This window comes from Musa acuminata, chromosome BXJ3-1 (genome assembly GCF_036884655.1).
Source record: "Musa acuminata AAA Group cultivar baxijiao chromosome BXJ3-1, Cavendish_Baxijiao_AAA, whole genome shotgun sequence".
NCBI classification, from domain to species: domain Eukaryota; kingdom Viridiplantae; phylum Streptophyta; class Magnoliopsida; order Zingiberales; family Musaceae; genus Musa; species Musa acuminata.
Genome location: NC_088349.1, coordinates 11,747,656 through 11,763,841, shown reverse-complemented (window position 1 = coordinate 11,763,841; position 16,186 = coordinate 11,747,656).

Genomic DNA, 16,186 nt, shown 5'->3' with positions numbered 1-16,186 from the left:
CGGTTTGGTTCAGTTAGAGTCAAGTAGAGGTTTATTTAATATTTATTTATTATTTGAGTTCAAGTCCTGATGGACCCTGGGTGGAACTCTATAAATAGGGATGTAACTACTTCTTTTCAGTAATCTATGAAAAATACTATTGTCTTTGGACAAACCCTAGGAGGCCGATCCCCTCGAAGTGATCAAGGAGGGCCGATCCCCTCGAAGAGATCAAGGAGGGCCGATCCCCTCAAAGAGATCAAGGAGGGCCGATCCCCTCGAAGCGATCAAGGAGGCCGATCCCCTCGAAGTGATCATTATCATTCCCTTTTCTCCCATTTCTTCCACGATAAGACTTTAGGGTCTTATCATTTGGTATCAGAGCCTACGATAAGACTTTAGGGTCTTATCATTTGGTATCAGTGCATCCCCATTTCTTCCGTTTCTTCCAAGATAAGATCTTAGGGTCTTATCATTTGGTATTAGAGCAGCGATCCTCGGCGTTCTCGCTGTAGTTCGTCATCTCGTTCAAAAAAAAAAAAAAAGGAAAAGTAAAAGAAGAAACACGAGAGGAAGAAGAAGCCGCAGCCACCCCTGCGTCCCCTGCTTCCGGCCAGCCCACCCGCCGCTGCTTCTCTCCGGCCAGCGCCCACCATCGCCCCGCTTCCCGGCCGGCGACCACCGCCGCCGCTGTTCCCCGGCCAGGAGACGACGCTGCCAACGTCCATCCCAGCCCTACTACCGCCGCCCGCCTCCCCTTGCGTCGCAGCGCAGCCGCTCGACCTCTCCTCCTCGGCGATCGTTGGTGACGCTGCTCCCAGCCGCGCCACCACCGCTGCCTCTCCACCGCCGCCCGCCTTCCCTTGGGTCGCAGCCGCTGCGGCCGATTGTCGCCCTCCTCGCGGCGACCGAAACAGGGCAACTCACGGATTGCCCTTGTTCCCAGCCGCATCGCCTCCGCTCGATCACCTGGCCAGCGACCTCTTCTCCTCGCGTTACCATCTCGATCGAGCGAGAAGGACCGCCGGCACCGCAGCCGCAACCGCCGGTTGCCGCAGCCCCTCCTTGCAGCGGTGAAAGAAACAGAGCTTCCTCTGTTGCCGCAGCCCCTCGTCGATCGCAGCCACGCCTCGAGCGCCGTCGCCTTCCAGCCGACCCACTACCACTGCCAGCCACCGTGCGGCGACCGCTGCTCGCCTCCCAGCCGCCGCTCCCCCTGGCTCGGGCGAGAACGACCGCCGCCACTCACCCTTGCTCTGGCCCCTTGGTGACCGAAACAGGGCAATCCTCTTGCTTCTGCGAATGGTTGCCACCACCGTCGCCGCTGCTGCCCAGCCAGCGACGACGCCGCTCGCCGCCCAGCCTGCCACCGTCGATTCCTATTTTTCCCTGCAGCCTCAACCTCGGCAACACCACCGCAGCCTCCCTCCAACAGCACACGCAGCAAGCTCTGTTTCGGTCGCTTCAACGACACCGTTGTGTACTCAACCGCACGCGATCCATCGACGTCACCAACGCCTTCGTAGTGCGGTAGAGACAGAGCAACGCTGCCTTCCATCCGCACCATCGCAACCACCGCAGTGACAGGCCCTTGGCGACGCTGCCCCCAGCTACAGCCACATCAACGCAGTCACCTTCCAACCTCGGCGCTCTCACCCCACGCCTCGATAGAAACAGGGCAGCTACTCTTCCTCCAACGCAGCGACCGCAGCACTGCCCTTAGCGTCCACCTCCTCGGTAACTTCGCATCTACAGTGTTGATGCCCTTGTCCGACACCAAAAACAGGAGTTGAGATTACAGATTTACAGTCTTACGCAATGGCCACCGATAACTCAGTGAAAGCACAAATGGAAGCATTGGAAATTAGAATTGAGAACCGATTACAAGAAGTACTTAATGATTTCAAAAAGGACTTACTGGGGAGCCTTAATAAATTTCAACAAGGTGGGAGCTCAAGTTCTACGTTGCACAGATCTGAAGATACAGGAAAAGGGCCCCAAGATTATGACACAAATTACTCACACATGAAGATGGAATTTCCGAGATGGAAAGATGGAGATCCGACCAATTGGATCTCTAAGGCAGAAAATGTTTTCCGTTTTCACAGAACCCCAGAAGAATCCAAGGTAGAAGTGGCCTCAATCCAACTCGAGGGAGATGCACTCTAGTGGTACGATTGGTATGAAACTTTTCACGGAGTTCCTTCATGGGAGCAGTTCAAAAGAGGGCTTCTTGTTCGCTTTGGCCCATCCGAATATGAGAATGTTGATCGCCAGCTCGCCAAAATTCATCAAACTTCTACAGTGTTAGAATATCAGAGTAAATTTGAAAGATTATCAAATCAAGCTAGAGATTGGTCGAACCGACAACTTCTAGATACATTTATTGAAGGGCTTATTCCAGAGATCCGGTGTTAAGTTAAGGCTTGTCAACCCCGTACTATGATAGCTGCGATCTCATTTGTAAATCTACATGAGAAAAAAATTAGCAAGGAAAGATCAGCAAGGGGTTTGTATTATGATGAAAAATGGAGTATGGAGCACCGATGTAAACAAGGGCAACTTCTGATGATTGAATCAATTGGAGAGGAATCGAAAGCTAAGAATGTGGACTTCGATCATGAAGGTATAAATTCTAATGAAGAGGTTGGACCTACCATACATACAATGCATGCATTAGCCGACTACTCTAACCCGCAAACTATGGAAGTTGGCAAAACTCTGGAACATCAGCCTGTTATAGTTTTGATTGATACTGGTATTACTAACAATTCTATGGATAGTGAGACTGTTGACCGATTGGCCCATCACATTGAAGACTATGATAGATTCGAAGTAAAGATCATTAATGGATGGACTTTCACTTGTGATAGCAAAGGTTCAAAGATAAAATTGATTATACAGGGCCAGAAGTTTCATGCAACGATTACTACACTGAAAAATCGACCTATTGCTTACACTCTCAAAAAGTGGAGACCATACTTACTTGATCAACGGGTTGTGATGCGTTGCAGATAGTCTATTGTTAAAGTGCTAAAAGAGAAGCTCCCTGAGATTGATGCTACTCAGCCTTGAGGACAAGGCTGATTTGAAGAGGGAGGAACTGTTAGGACCCTTTTTCTGAGCTTTTGAATAATGTTTATTGAGTCTGTTTAGTCCAGTTGTTTATTGAGTCGGTTTGGTTCAGTTAGAGTCAAGTAGAGGTTTATTTAATATTTATTTATTATTAGAGTTCAAGTCCTGATGGACCCTGGGTGGAACTCTATAAATAGGGATGTAACTACTTCTTTTCGGTAATCTATGAAAAATACTATTGTCTTTGGACAAACCCTAGGAGGTCGATTCCCTCGAAGTGATCAAGGAGGGCCGATCCCCTCGAAGTGATCAAGGAGGGCCGATCCCCTCGAAGAGATCAAGGAGGGTCGATCCCCTCGAAGAGATCAAGGAGGGCCGATCCCCTCGAAGCGATCAAGGAGGCCGATCCCCTCGAAGCGATCAAGGAGGCCGATCCCCTCGAAGTGATCATTATCATTCCCTTTTCTCCCATTTCTTCCACGATAAGACTTTAGGGTCTTATCATTTGGTATCAAAGCGACGATAAGACCTTTAGGGTCTTACCATTTGGTATCAGAGCCTACGATAAGACTTTAGGGTCTTATCATTTGGTATCAGAGCCTACAATAAGACTTTAGGGTCTTATCATTTGGTATCAGAGCATCCCCATTTCTTCCATTTCTTCCACGATAAGATCTTAGGGTCTTATCAATCATCTAGCACGCTGCAGTTTGAAATTTTAGAAAAAAAAATAGAACATCCAATTTAAACTGAAATTAATAGTAGAAAATCATATATCATATGAAAAAAAAAAGTAACAATATTATTCAGCCATAATGTATATAAAAAATACAAATTGAATAAATTTTATCCTTATGGATGTAATACATTTTAGGTGTATAATATCTTCAAAATATAATACTTTCACGACTAACCAAACTAATTTCTTCTCGGTATCAGTTTTTTTTTATAATAGTTCTCTTCAATTTCAAATTTTGTAGAAAGTTTTAATCGGTATGAAAGTTTTGTTACATAAATCATGAACCATAGGATTCGCTAGCTTGTATATGTGGGGAAATAGCTCAAGTGTCAAGCAGATAGGCAGTCAAAACAGAGAGGAACTTTTTCTTATTTTTCTCAGTAAATAATGAACACAAAAAAAGATCATCAACTGCACACGTTTAGTATCTAAAGAAAGAATATCAATTTCATTTTAATTTTCTGAATACCGTAAAAGAACGAGTCTTGTCGTGGATTAAGTCTTCGATTTGGCACGGATGCAAATGAAAATTGCTGCAGATCTCTATCAGAAAATGTCAAGTGGACTCCATCGTCCATTCCGAGGGACATTTTCTTGACACTCAGGATGACGTATTAAGATTCGTTGTAATCATCCATCGGATGCGTTCGAGCACCGGTGCGTATGCATCGTTGCCGTCTCATCGACTTCTGGTGGCCGTAGCAGTAGTACGTGCTGCTGAGCACATTCTTTTAGGACATGCAGATCGTACATGTACTAAATTGAACCGCCAACCCCATGCCAGCCAAGGGGTGTTGCTGCCGTCTTGGGTAAGGCCAACCTCTGCGGTCAATCCTTCGAGTCCTGTTCTCGACGCTTCTATTCTCTATACCATAGAGGACTGATGCAGATCTGTCGTCCTCTATGTCATGCCTTCGTTGTTTCATTTTGTTGAGGAGTGCCCCAATTAGTAGACTGTCATATGCTGCTTGGTGACAGATCCCTACGGGTTCAAAGTTCAATAACCTTGATAGTCCCACCAAACCAATCTCTCCCTGAGGAAGTCCTCCACAAAATCGAGATATATATTTGAGATCATAAATCTGGCCAAAGATGGTCCTCACCAAATCAGAGAAGTCGTTCAATGTGTTGGGCAGTGGGGCTCGGGTGATCATCTTTATCACAAATGCCACGTCGTAGAGTCCATGAAACGTAACATACTTGGATCTGTAGGGTTGGCAGAAGAGCTTCATGCATACCAGATATGTGCTCCGCTGCGTGTCGATACCGTGTCATCGGTTTGTAGGGCATATATGACCCCGATAGGTGCGGGTGCTAGCGGTGGTTGAGATATCGATCGTGGTTGCAATGATAAGATAGTTTGTTGACTTAGTTGGGACAAGAACGGAGCGATTGCCTGCATTATGCTTGTGAGCGCCTACACTTGGTTCGTGAGGTTTAATAATGCCTTTGCAGGGACAACCAAGTGCCTCATATTCATCCTCGGAGGTGAGAGTTCTAAGTCATTGAATAGAGGCTAGTAATACCCTAGTGTCTGAGTAGAGGTGGTTGCATCCAGCTGGGGAAAGGAGGGTAGCTGCCCATTTGTGTAAAGGTGCTATAGATTGGGGGTAGAGTTTCTTCACTGGAGCACTCAATCTTTGCACTATTAAAGTAGCTTCCCATTTGTGTAAAGGGTTCATGGGCAGATATTCCTACTATATTCAAGGTCCTCCTTCTAGTGTCAAATTGTTAAGGATTCAAGGATTCAAAGATATACGATCTCCCTAGTTAATACAATCTTTCATATACATAGTTTTAAGTTTCTCGATTTTTGTGCATCAATCTTCGCACGACAATGAACACATCTTTTGAGAAATTAGAGATTTTGTTTTTAATATTCTTTCGCTGCGCATGTGATATCGCCTCTAGATTTTCCAACACATAGGCGGGCATTCCTACGATATTCAATGCCCTCCTTCTAGCGCCAAATTATTGAGGGGATGCATCATCGACGGTCAAGTCAGCCCAGCTTGGTCTTGTCCCAAAGGCGTAGAGACATCCGTGGAACCCTTGTGGCAGTCCTAGCGCGACTAAGGAGGTCTTCGCATAACCTTGACCTATCCGAGGTGGTCTTGAGGTCAGGCCGAGGTGGGCTTTTTGGTGGGTTATTGCGCAAAGGTTAGCGTCAGGAGGAATTTTCTAACCCGACTCCTCCAATGCATAAGTTAGTTCCGAAAATTACATAGGGTGTGAGAGGTTTTTGGAAAGAGGTCCTACTCCTGGGCCGACACCAGGGGTCGGCTTTTATACCTAACCAACTAAGGAGATCCTTCATAATAGCCCCAACGTCTCCCATGTTTTGTTTGTAGGGGTGATTTGTTCAAACGACCTCCTATGAACTATTGTCCATGGGGGCCGATAGAGAGATAAACAGGCCCGAACAACCTCCATGAACTATTGACCACGGAAGTCTATAAGGCCAATCCAAATGACCTCTCATGGATTATTATCCATAGAAATCGACAAACCATAACCACCCACCACGTTATTTCCTTGTGGGTGATTCGACTTTTTTCTTCAATGTTAGCGCTTTTAGAATGATTAGTTGGTGGATGGTGATTGGTTACCAAAATATTTTCTATCAAACTTTATTAACTTAGAGGATGGGAATGCTCATGAATTTCATCTTAATTATGACATTAGTATTAGAAGGAAAAAAATATTTATTATACTGTGGTTTATTCATGATAAAAGCAATATTACTTAGATATCAATGTAGCAAAGACTATATTATGAGGTTGTCTAATATTAGAACTTAATTGTGAATGAAATATGTCTGATAGCAGCGATCAAATGGTCAAATGATTAACCCATGTGATAAATCATAAGAGGTGTGCAATCATTTTGATACAAAATTAGAAGAAAACGTCCTATTCCATAGCTCAATATTCATCTCTAATACCATAATTATTATTGTCTATTTTAGAAAACAATTAAATGAGACATATATATTTTTTTTAATCTCAAATGGATGCATTTTATGGAATGAGGAGACAACGCTTTGGTTGCCCATATAAGAGTGTCAAACTCATGAGATGTGTGAGGGAATTGAGGCTTGTTGACATTAACTACCTGCATTAGGTTTGTTGGATGCATGAGATGCTTCAAAATTCAGGCATTTCAACTTGAACCACTCGTATAGGATTGTCAAACATATGAGAGGGTGTTAGTTGCACAAGGATGTGAGAGCGAGCTACCTTCAACCACCCATGTTGCATGTGTAGACGCATTAGACATTTAAGTGTTAATTGGTGTCGAATGCATGAGAGGCATGTTAGTGTTGAGGCATGTTGACTTTAAGAATCTACTAGTAGCTATCGGACATGTGAAATATTTGAGGGTGTCATGATGTGTTGACATGGACCACTTGTAAAGGAAGTGTTAAACATATAAGACATACAAGAGTATCTTGGGATGCCAAGGTGAACTACCTCTACAAAGGTTTCAAACACATAAGACGTACGAGGGTATCATTGCATGTGGACTTGAACTGCTTGTGTATGGGGTTGTTTGATGCATAAGACAAGTAAGGGTGTCGTGATAGGTGACATAAGCTAACTATGTAGTGGGTGTCAAATGCAAGAGATATATGAGGGCATTATGGCGTGTAGAGTTAATTGCTTACATGAGGGATCTCAGACAAATGAGATGCACAAGGGCATTTAGGTGTGTTAACTCTAACTGCTTATGTATAGCCATCAAATGTTCAAGGAAGTTAGATGCACTAGATCTAGTAGCACATTAGAGTGTGTTGACTTACATAGTCTATGTAGGGTGTATCAATCACATGAGATACACGAGAGATTGGGGTGTGCAACTTGAACCACACATATAGGTGGTGTTGGACATAAGTGGCCTAGGTGCTAGTCATTGGTGCTCTGCAAGTCAATCATGTAAGTGATTACATGTGTGACATGACACGCAATCTTTTTTACTATTATTATTATGGTAATTTCTTACTTTATATCGCTTATTGCATATATACATTGTACAGATCTCTATGGATCTGTACAATGGGAATTGGATCATGATAGGATTACGATAATGAGACTAATTCACCTTTAAACACAGACCCTAAATAATCCCGGTCATAGGTTACTCGAGAAGGACATCGAGATAACCAGACAAACTGATGCATTGTATACTTGTCCATATGATAGAGTCAGCTGGTCTCATAGCTACTTGTGCGGGGACATTAAGGATACAATACAGGTGCTCATTGGAGAATGAGTTCACTAATTGATCTGCTCACGAAATACTGGATGGTTGATGATGCCTTATTCACAAACAGTAATTCCGTAGTCCCAAAAGTGTATGTGGTCCTTAGACTTGAGACATCAAGGATGTCCTGTATGAGTATTCCATTCTTTGATACCAGACTTATAGATTTGAAATTTTCAAATCTAGTACAACCGGTTATTGAGAGTGACAGCCAACCTTATGAGGGTTATTGAGTGTCGATAAAGGATCATCCGCTCTCGGTATCATGAGAGGAATATTCTATTTTCTTGCTCAAACAAATACTTGGCCAAAGTCATTCGGATTGAGAGAGAAAGAGTTCTCCGGGTGAATCCGATTAGAGCAAGACTTGATAAGAAACCGTATGGGCATGATAGTATCATGCTCGATATATGGTCTTTGGAATATTAGATAGTTGAGGGACTATAGGTACATGGTAATTGAGGATAGATAGATATAAAGGATTGGATTCTCCTATATCATCTGGGGACTGCGATGTAGTGGCCTAGTACATCCGCACTCGATGAGTCGAGTAAATTATTATGAAGATAATAATTCAATGAGCTAGAATGAGTTCTGACAATTATGACTCACGACCAGCTCGATATTTGGCCTAAAGGGTCACACACATATAGTAGATGTTGCAATATTTAATGGTTCAGATATGAGATATCGGCTGGAGCTCCTATCTTATTGGATATCTAATAAGCTCATGAATTATTGGATCCTATGGATGAAATCTAATAAGAGTCAATAAGAGATTATTGGATAGAGAACCACTAATCTACGAGGCTTAGATAGTTAGATGAAGATCCAATACTTAATAGAGCTAGATCCATTAGAGTTAAGTAGACAAGGAACCAATGGTTCATAGGCTAGAGCTTTTTTGATTGCCTCTCCTATTGTCCTCCCCTTCTCCTCCTCAGATAACAGGTTTGGAGTTTTAAGGAGCATCGTCGCAACCATGTTGTGTGGATCACCGCTAGAGAGATCGACACTTGATCTCCTTCACTCTCTTCTAGAGATTTGCAAGGATTCAAGGATATATGATCTCCCTAGGTAATACAATCTTTCATATAAACAATTTTAAGTTTCTCAATTTTTGTGCACCAATCTTCGCACGATGATGAACACATATTTTGAGAAATTAGGGATTTTATTTTTAATATTCTTCTACTGCGTATGTCATATCGCCCCTAGATTTTCCAACACATAGGCGGGCATTCCTACAATATTCAATGCCCTCCTTCTAGTACCAAATTATTGAGGGGACACATCATAGATGGTCGAGTCAGCCCAGCTTGGTCTTGTCCCAAAGGTGTAGAGACATCCGAGGAACCCTTGTGGCGGTCCTAGTGCGACTAAGGTGGTCTTCGCATAACCTTGACCTATCTGAGGTGGTCTTGAGGTCAAGCCGAGGTGCGCTTTTTGGTGGGTTATTGCGCAAAGGTTAGCATTGGGAGGAATTTTCTAACCCGACTCCTCTGACGCACAAGTTAGTTCTGAAAATTACATAGGGTGTGAGAGGTTTTTGGAAAGAGATCTGAGTCTTAGGCCGACACCAGGGGTCGGCTTTTATACTTGACCAACTAAGGAGATCCTCCATAATAGCCCCAACGTCTCCCTTGGTGTTTTGTCTGTAAAGGTGATATATTCGAACGACCTCCGATGAACTATTGTCCATGGGGGTCGATAGAGGGATAAACAGGCCCGAACAATCTTCATGAACTATTGGCCACAGAAGTCGATAGGGCCAGTCCAAATGACCTCCCGTGGATTATTATCCATAGAAAGCAAACCATAACCACCCACCACGTTATTTCCTAGTGGGTGATTCGAGTTTTTTCTTCAATGTTAGTGCTTTTAGAATGATTAGTTGGTGGACAGGGATTGGTTACCAAAATATTTTCTATCAAACTTTATTAACTTAGAGGATGGGAATGCTCATGAATTTCATCTTAATTATTGCATTAGTATTATAAGGAAAAAATTATTATATTATACTATGGTTTATTCATGATAAAAGCAGTATTACGTAGATATCAATGTAGCAAAGGCTATATTATGAGGTTGTCTAATTAGAACTTAATTGTGAATGAAATATGTCTGATAGCAGCGATCAAATGGTCAAATGATTAACTCACGTGATAAATCATAAGAGGTGTGCAATCATTTTAATACAAAATTAGAAGAAAACGTCCTATTCGATAGCACAATATTCATCTCTAATACCTTAAATATTGTTGTCTATTTTAGAAAACAATTAAATGAGACATATATTTTTTTTAAAATCTCGAATGGATGCATTTTATGGAATGAGGAGACAACGCTTTGGTTGCCCATATAAGAGTGTCAAACTCATGAGATGTGTGAGGGAATTGAGGCTTGTTGACATTAACTGCCTACGTTAGGTTTGTTGGATGCATGAGATGCTTCAAAATTCAGGCATTCCAACTTGAACCACTCGTATAGGATTGTCAAACATAAGAGAGGGTGTTAGATGCACAAGAGTGTGAGAGCGAGCTCCCTTCAACCACCCATGTAGCGTGTGTAGACGCATTAGACATTTAAGTGTTAATCGGTGTCGAATGCATGAGAGGCATGTTAGTGTTGAGGCATGTTGACTTTAACTATCTACTAGTAGCTATCGGACATGTGAAATATTTGAGGGTGTCATGATGTGTGGACTTTGACCACTTGTAAAGGAAGTGTTAAACATATAAGACATACAAGAGTATCTTGGGATGCCAAGGTGAACTACCTCTACAAAGGTTTCAAACACATAAGACGTACGAGGGTATCATTGCATGTGGACTTGAACTGCTTGTGTATGGGGTTGTTTGATGCATAAGACAAGTAAGGGTGTCGTGATAGGTGACATAAGCTAACTATGTAGTGGGTGTCAAATGCAAGAGATATATGAGGGCATTATGGCGTGTAGAGTTAATTGCTTACATGAGGGATCTCAGACAAATGAGATGCACAAGGGCATTTAGGTGTGTTAACTCTAACTGCTTATGTATAGCCATCAAATGTTCAAGGAAGTTAGATGCACTAGATCTAGTAGCACATTAGAGTGTGTTGACTTACATAGTCTATGTAGGGTGTATCAATCATATGAGATACACGAGAGATTGGGGTGTGCAACTTGAACCACACATATAGGTGGTGTTGGACACAAGTGGCCTAGGTGCTAGTCATTGGTGCCCTGCAAGTCATTCACGTGAGTGATGACATGTGTGACATGACACGCAATCTTTATTACTATTATTATTATGGTAACTTCTTACTTTATATTGCTTATTGTATATATACATTGTGATCTCTATGGATCTGTACAATGGGAATCGGATCATGATAGGATTACGATAATGAGACTAATTCATCTTTAAACACAGACTCTAAATAATCCCGATCATAGGTTACTCGAGAAGGATATCGAGATAACCAAACAAACTGGTGTATTATATACTTGTCCATATGATGGAGTCAGCTGGTCTCAAAACTACTTGTGCAGGGATATTAAGGATACAATACAGGTGCTCATTGGAGAATGAGTTCACTAATTGATTTGCTCACGAAATACTTGATGGTTAATGATGCCTTATTGTCAGACAATGATTCTATAGTCCCAATAGTGTATATGGTCCTTAGACTTGAGACACCAAAGATGTCCTGTATGAGTATTTCATTCTTTGATACTAGATTTATAGGTTTAAAAATTTAAATCTAGTACAACCGGTTATTGGGAGTGGCAGCCAACCTTATGAGGGTTATTGAGTGTTGATAGAGGATCATCTGCTCTCAGTATCATGAGAAAAATATTCTATGTTCTTGCTCAGATAAATCATTGGCCAAGGTCATTCGGATTGAGAGAGAAAGAGTTCTTCGGGAGAATTCGATTAGAGTAAGACTCGAGAAAAAAATCATATGGGCCTGATAGTACCATACTCGATATATGGCCTCTGGGATATTAGATGGTTGAGAGACTATAGGTACATGGTAACTAAGGATAGATAGGTCCAAAGGATTGGATTCTCCTATATCATCTGGGGACTACGGCGTAGTGGCCTAGTACGTCCGCAGTCAATGAGTCGAGTGAATTATTATAGAGATAATAATTCAATTAGCGAGAAGGAGTTCTAACAGTAATGTTTGGTGATTTAATTTTGTATTTGAACATAGAGGCCAGTAATGTTTCTCGCATGATTAGTTTAAATGGAAATAATTGGATGATATGGAAACCAGAAGATCTCTTGTATTGCAAAGATTTGTATGGATCTTTGTAGGAGGATAGTGCAAAACCCACAACTATGACAGATGATGAGTGGAAGAGGTTAGATCAAAAAACAATTGAATTTATCCGACAATGGCTTGATGATAGTGTCTTTCACCATGTTTCTATTGAAATTTCTGCATATTCTCTTTAGAAAAAGTTGAAAAGTCTTTATGAAAGAAAAACAGTTGGCAACAAAGCTTTTTTTATCAGAAAACTTGTGAACCTAAAATATAGAGAGGGTGCTTCTATTGCTAAACATTTGAATGAAATGCAAAGTATTACTAACCAGTTATCCTCTATGAAAATGTCTCTTGATGATGAGTTGCAGGCATTGTTACTTCTCAGTTCATTACTAGAAAGTTGGGAGATATTGGTGGTTTCCCTCAGTAATTCTACGCTAGATGGTGTTGTCACTATGAGTCAAGTAACAAACAGTTTGTTGAATGAGAAGTTAAGAAGAAAGAGTTCGGCAACATCTCAGAATGATTCATAGGCACTTATCTCAGAGAACAGAGGAAGGTCAAAGTCTAGAAGCAGTTCACGCATGGGTAGAAGCAAGTCAAGATCAAGAAAAGATATTGTTTGCTATAATTGTGGCGAGAAAGGACATTACAAGAACAAATGTAAGCAACCTAAGAAGAGCAAGAAAAAGGGAAAAGAAGTGGAGTCTATAGAGTCAAAAGATAATATCACAGCTACAATGCAGGGTGGTGATTATTTGATTTTATCTCCTTCTGATGATATTTTTTCTTGTGTGTCAGAATCTTGAGTGGGTGATTGACACAGGTGCTTCTTATCATGCTACACTACGGAGGGAGTTTTTTGCTACATATAGGTATGGAAATTTTAGTGTTGTCAAGATGGGCAACTATGACACAGCAAACATCATAGGCATGGGTGATATCCATTTAAAGACCAATCTTGGCTGCAAGTTGGTGCTTAAGGATGTGAGGCATGTGGTTGACTTGAGGCTGAATATAATTTCAGTTGGAAGGCTAGATGATTAAGACTATGATAGCAGATTTCATAAAGGGCAATGGAAGCTCAGTAAGGGTTCTCTTGTTATAACTAATGGAAAGAAATGTCATACTTTATATAGGTTGCAGGCTAAAGCTTATGGTGAGCAGTTAAATGGTACAGAAAAAGACTTCAGCATGGAGTTATGGCATAGGCGACTGGGACATATGAGCGAGAAGGGGCTGCAAGCTCTTTCCAAGAGAGAGGTATTACTAGACCTCAGAGGTATACATCTGAACCCTTGTATTGATTGTTTGGCTAGTAAACAACATAGAGTTTCATATGCTAGTGCTTCTTTGTCTAGAAAAAATGTATGTCTTAGACCATGTTTATACAGATGTATGTGGTCCTTTAAGGACAAAAACTCCTGGTGGATCTGTTGATGTTCTTGGTATAAGTTGTGCACTTTATTTTGTCACTTTTATAGATGATTTTTTCAGGAAAGTTTGGGCCTATGCTTTGAAGACTAAAGATCAGGTGATTAATGTCTTCAAAGAGTTTCATGCCAGGGTTGAAAGGGAGACAAAAAGGAAATTGAAATGTATAAGATCAGATAATGGTAGTGAGTATACAGGATTATTTAATAACTATTGCAGGTTACATGGGATCCAACATGAGATGACAATTCCTGGTACACCTCAGCATAATGCAATTGTAGAGAGGATGAACCGCACCATCATGGAAAAGATCAGATGTATGTTTTCACAGGCCAAGCTACCCAAAAGCTTTTGGGATGAGGCTTTGAGGACTGCAGTTGATGTAATCAACTTATCACCATGTACAACCCTAGATGGTGATGTTGTAGAGCATGTATGGTCAAGGTAAGATGTTTCCTACAAGCATTTGAGAGTGTTTGGTTGTCTTGCATTTGCACATGTTCCAAACAATGAGAGGTCCAAGCTAGATGGTAAGACTAAAGAATGTATTTTTCTTGGTTACTCACATGATCATTTTGGTTATAGGCTTTGGGGTCCAGAAAAGCAGAAAGTGTTTAGAAGCAGAGATGTAGTCTTCTTTGAGGATCAAACTTTTGAAAATTTGAAGAAAAAGGCATCAGCCAAGACTTCTGCAGAAGGATTAACAGATTGTGACCTAATTATTCCTCCAGTATATCAAGGTGATGGGGGAGATGTGCAGAAAGATGATGTAGAGCCTGACGTTGATCTACCTGCCGGACATGTTGAGCAAGAAGAAGTAGGAGAGCAAGTTCCAACAGAACCTCAGTTGAGAAGATCTTCTAGACAACATCAACCTTCCAGAAAATATTCTACATATGAGTATACGATGCTTACTGATGCAGGTGAACCAGAGAGTTACAAGGAAGTAGTTGAAAGTGAATAGAAAGAGAAGTGGTTAGTTGCTATGGAGGAAGAGATAGATGCTCTTCAAAAGAACCACACTTATGATTTGGTACTACTACCAAATGGAATGAAAACCTTACCAAAAGAAAGGCAGGAGATATACCGACAACTAGTCGGCATGGCTTCACATTGAGGAATCATGAGACAGCCTCCCTTATGGGCTGAAGGGGGAGGTTGTTGGGCTGGCAGCCCACAAATTCAGCCCATAGTGGACTTGGGCAGCCCATAGCTCACCCCCTCTTAACCTAACCCTAATTAACATTAGGGGGGGCGTGGTGGCTACGTTTTGGAGGCAGAAAAAGACATAAATAGGGCAGCAATGTGGGAGAAGAAAATAGCCACGGGATTCCAAAGAAAAGGATGAAAACAAGACAGAAAAGGAAGAGAAAGAAAGGGAAGAAGACAAGGACAACGTAGAGAGACTATTCTCCATCACCTAGTAGTGTTCTCCTCCCAGGTTAGATCAAATCTACAATAGACTCTTACTGTGATTACTTGGGGAGGTTTTATATATTGTAGGTAGTGACGTGATCCTTGTATCACAGTTATTCTCTTGAGATAGTTGCTAGGGTTTAAGGCAAGAGATTGAGATTTGTATATTTATTATTCTCATAGTGGATTATCTCTAGTTTGCCCCGTGGTTTTTACCCTTCACATTGAAGGGGTTTTCCACGTATATTTTGGCGTTCTGTTTGATTGTGCTTTCATTTAATTCCGCCGCGTATTATGGTCTTCTAGTATTTGTTCATATACAAAGGTTATTCCTGTTTATATCCCCATCATGAGGGAGTCATGAATGCGAACTTAAAGTGCCCATATGGGGTTCTTGGATACATAAGATACATAAGATCGGGGCTTGCCAATCTTTGATCACTCACATAAGGGTGTCATAAACATGAGATGCACAAGAGTATCAAGGCATGCCATTTGAATTGCCCATATAAAGGGGTGTTAGTCACATAAGATGCACAAGGGCACTAAGGCATGCATTGAACTATTTATGTAGGAAATGTCTACTTAACCACTTGCATAGTAGGTGTCAAAAGCAGAAGACATGCAAGAGTGTTGGATGTATAGACTTGAACAACCCACATAAAGGGTGTTGGATGTATTTGAGTGTGCCAACTTGAATGACCTATGTAAAGGTGTTGAATGCATGAGACACATGAGGGTAACGAGGCTTGTTGACTTAAACCGCTCTCATTGGCGGTGTTGAACACATGAGACATAGGAATGTCAAGGTATGATGATTTGAACTGCTCGCATAGGGGTTGTCAAATATCTAAGGGTGTTAACTATATAACAAATGAGGACATCAAGGCGTGTTGACTGAAATTGCCTACATAAGTAGTATTTAGATATATGAGTTGGGACTTGACCTGAACCACTTGTGTTGGTGGTGTCAAACGCATGAATCATGCATCGACATTGTAATATGTCGACGTAGACCCGCCA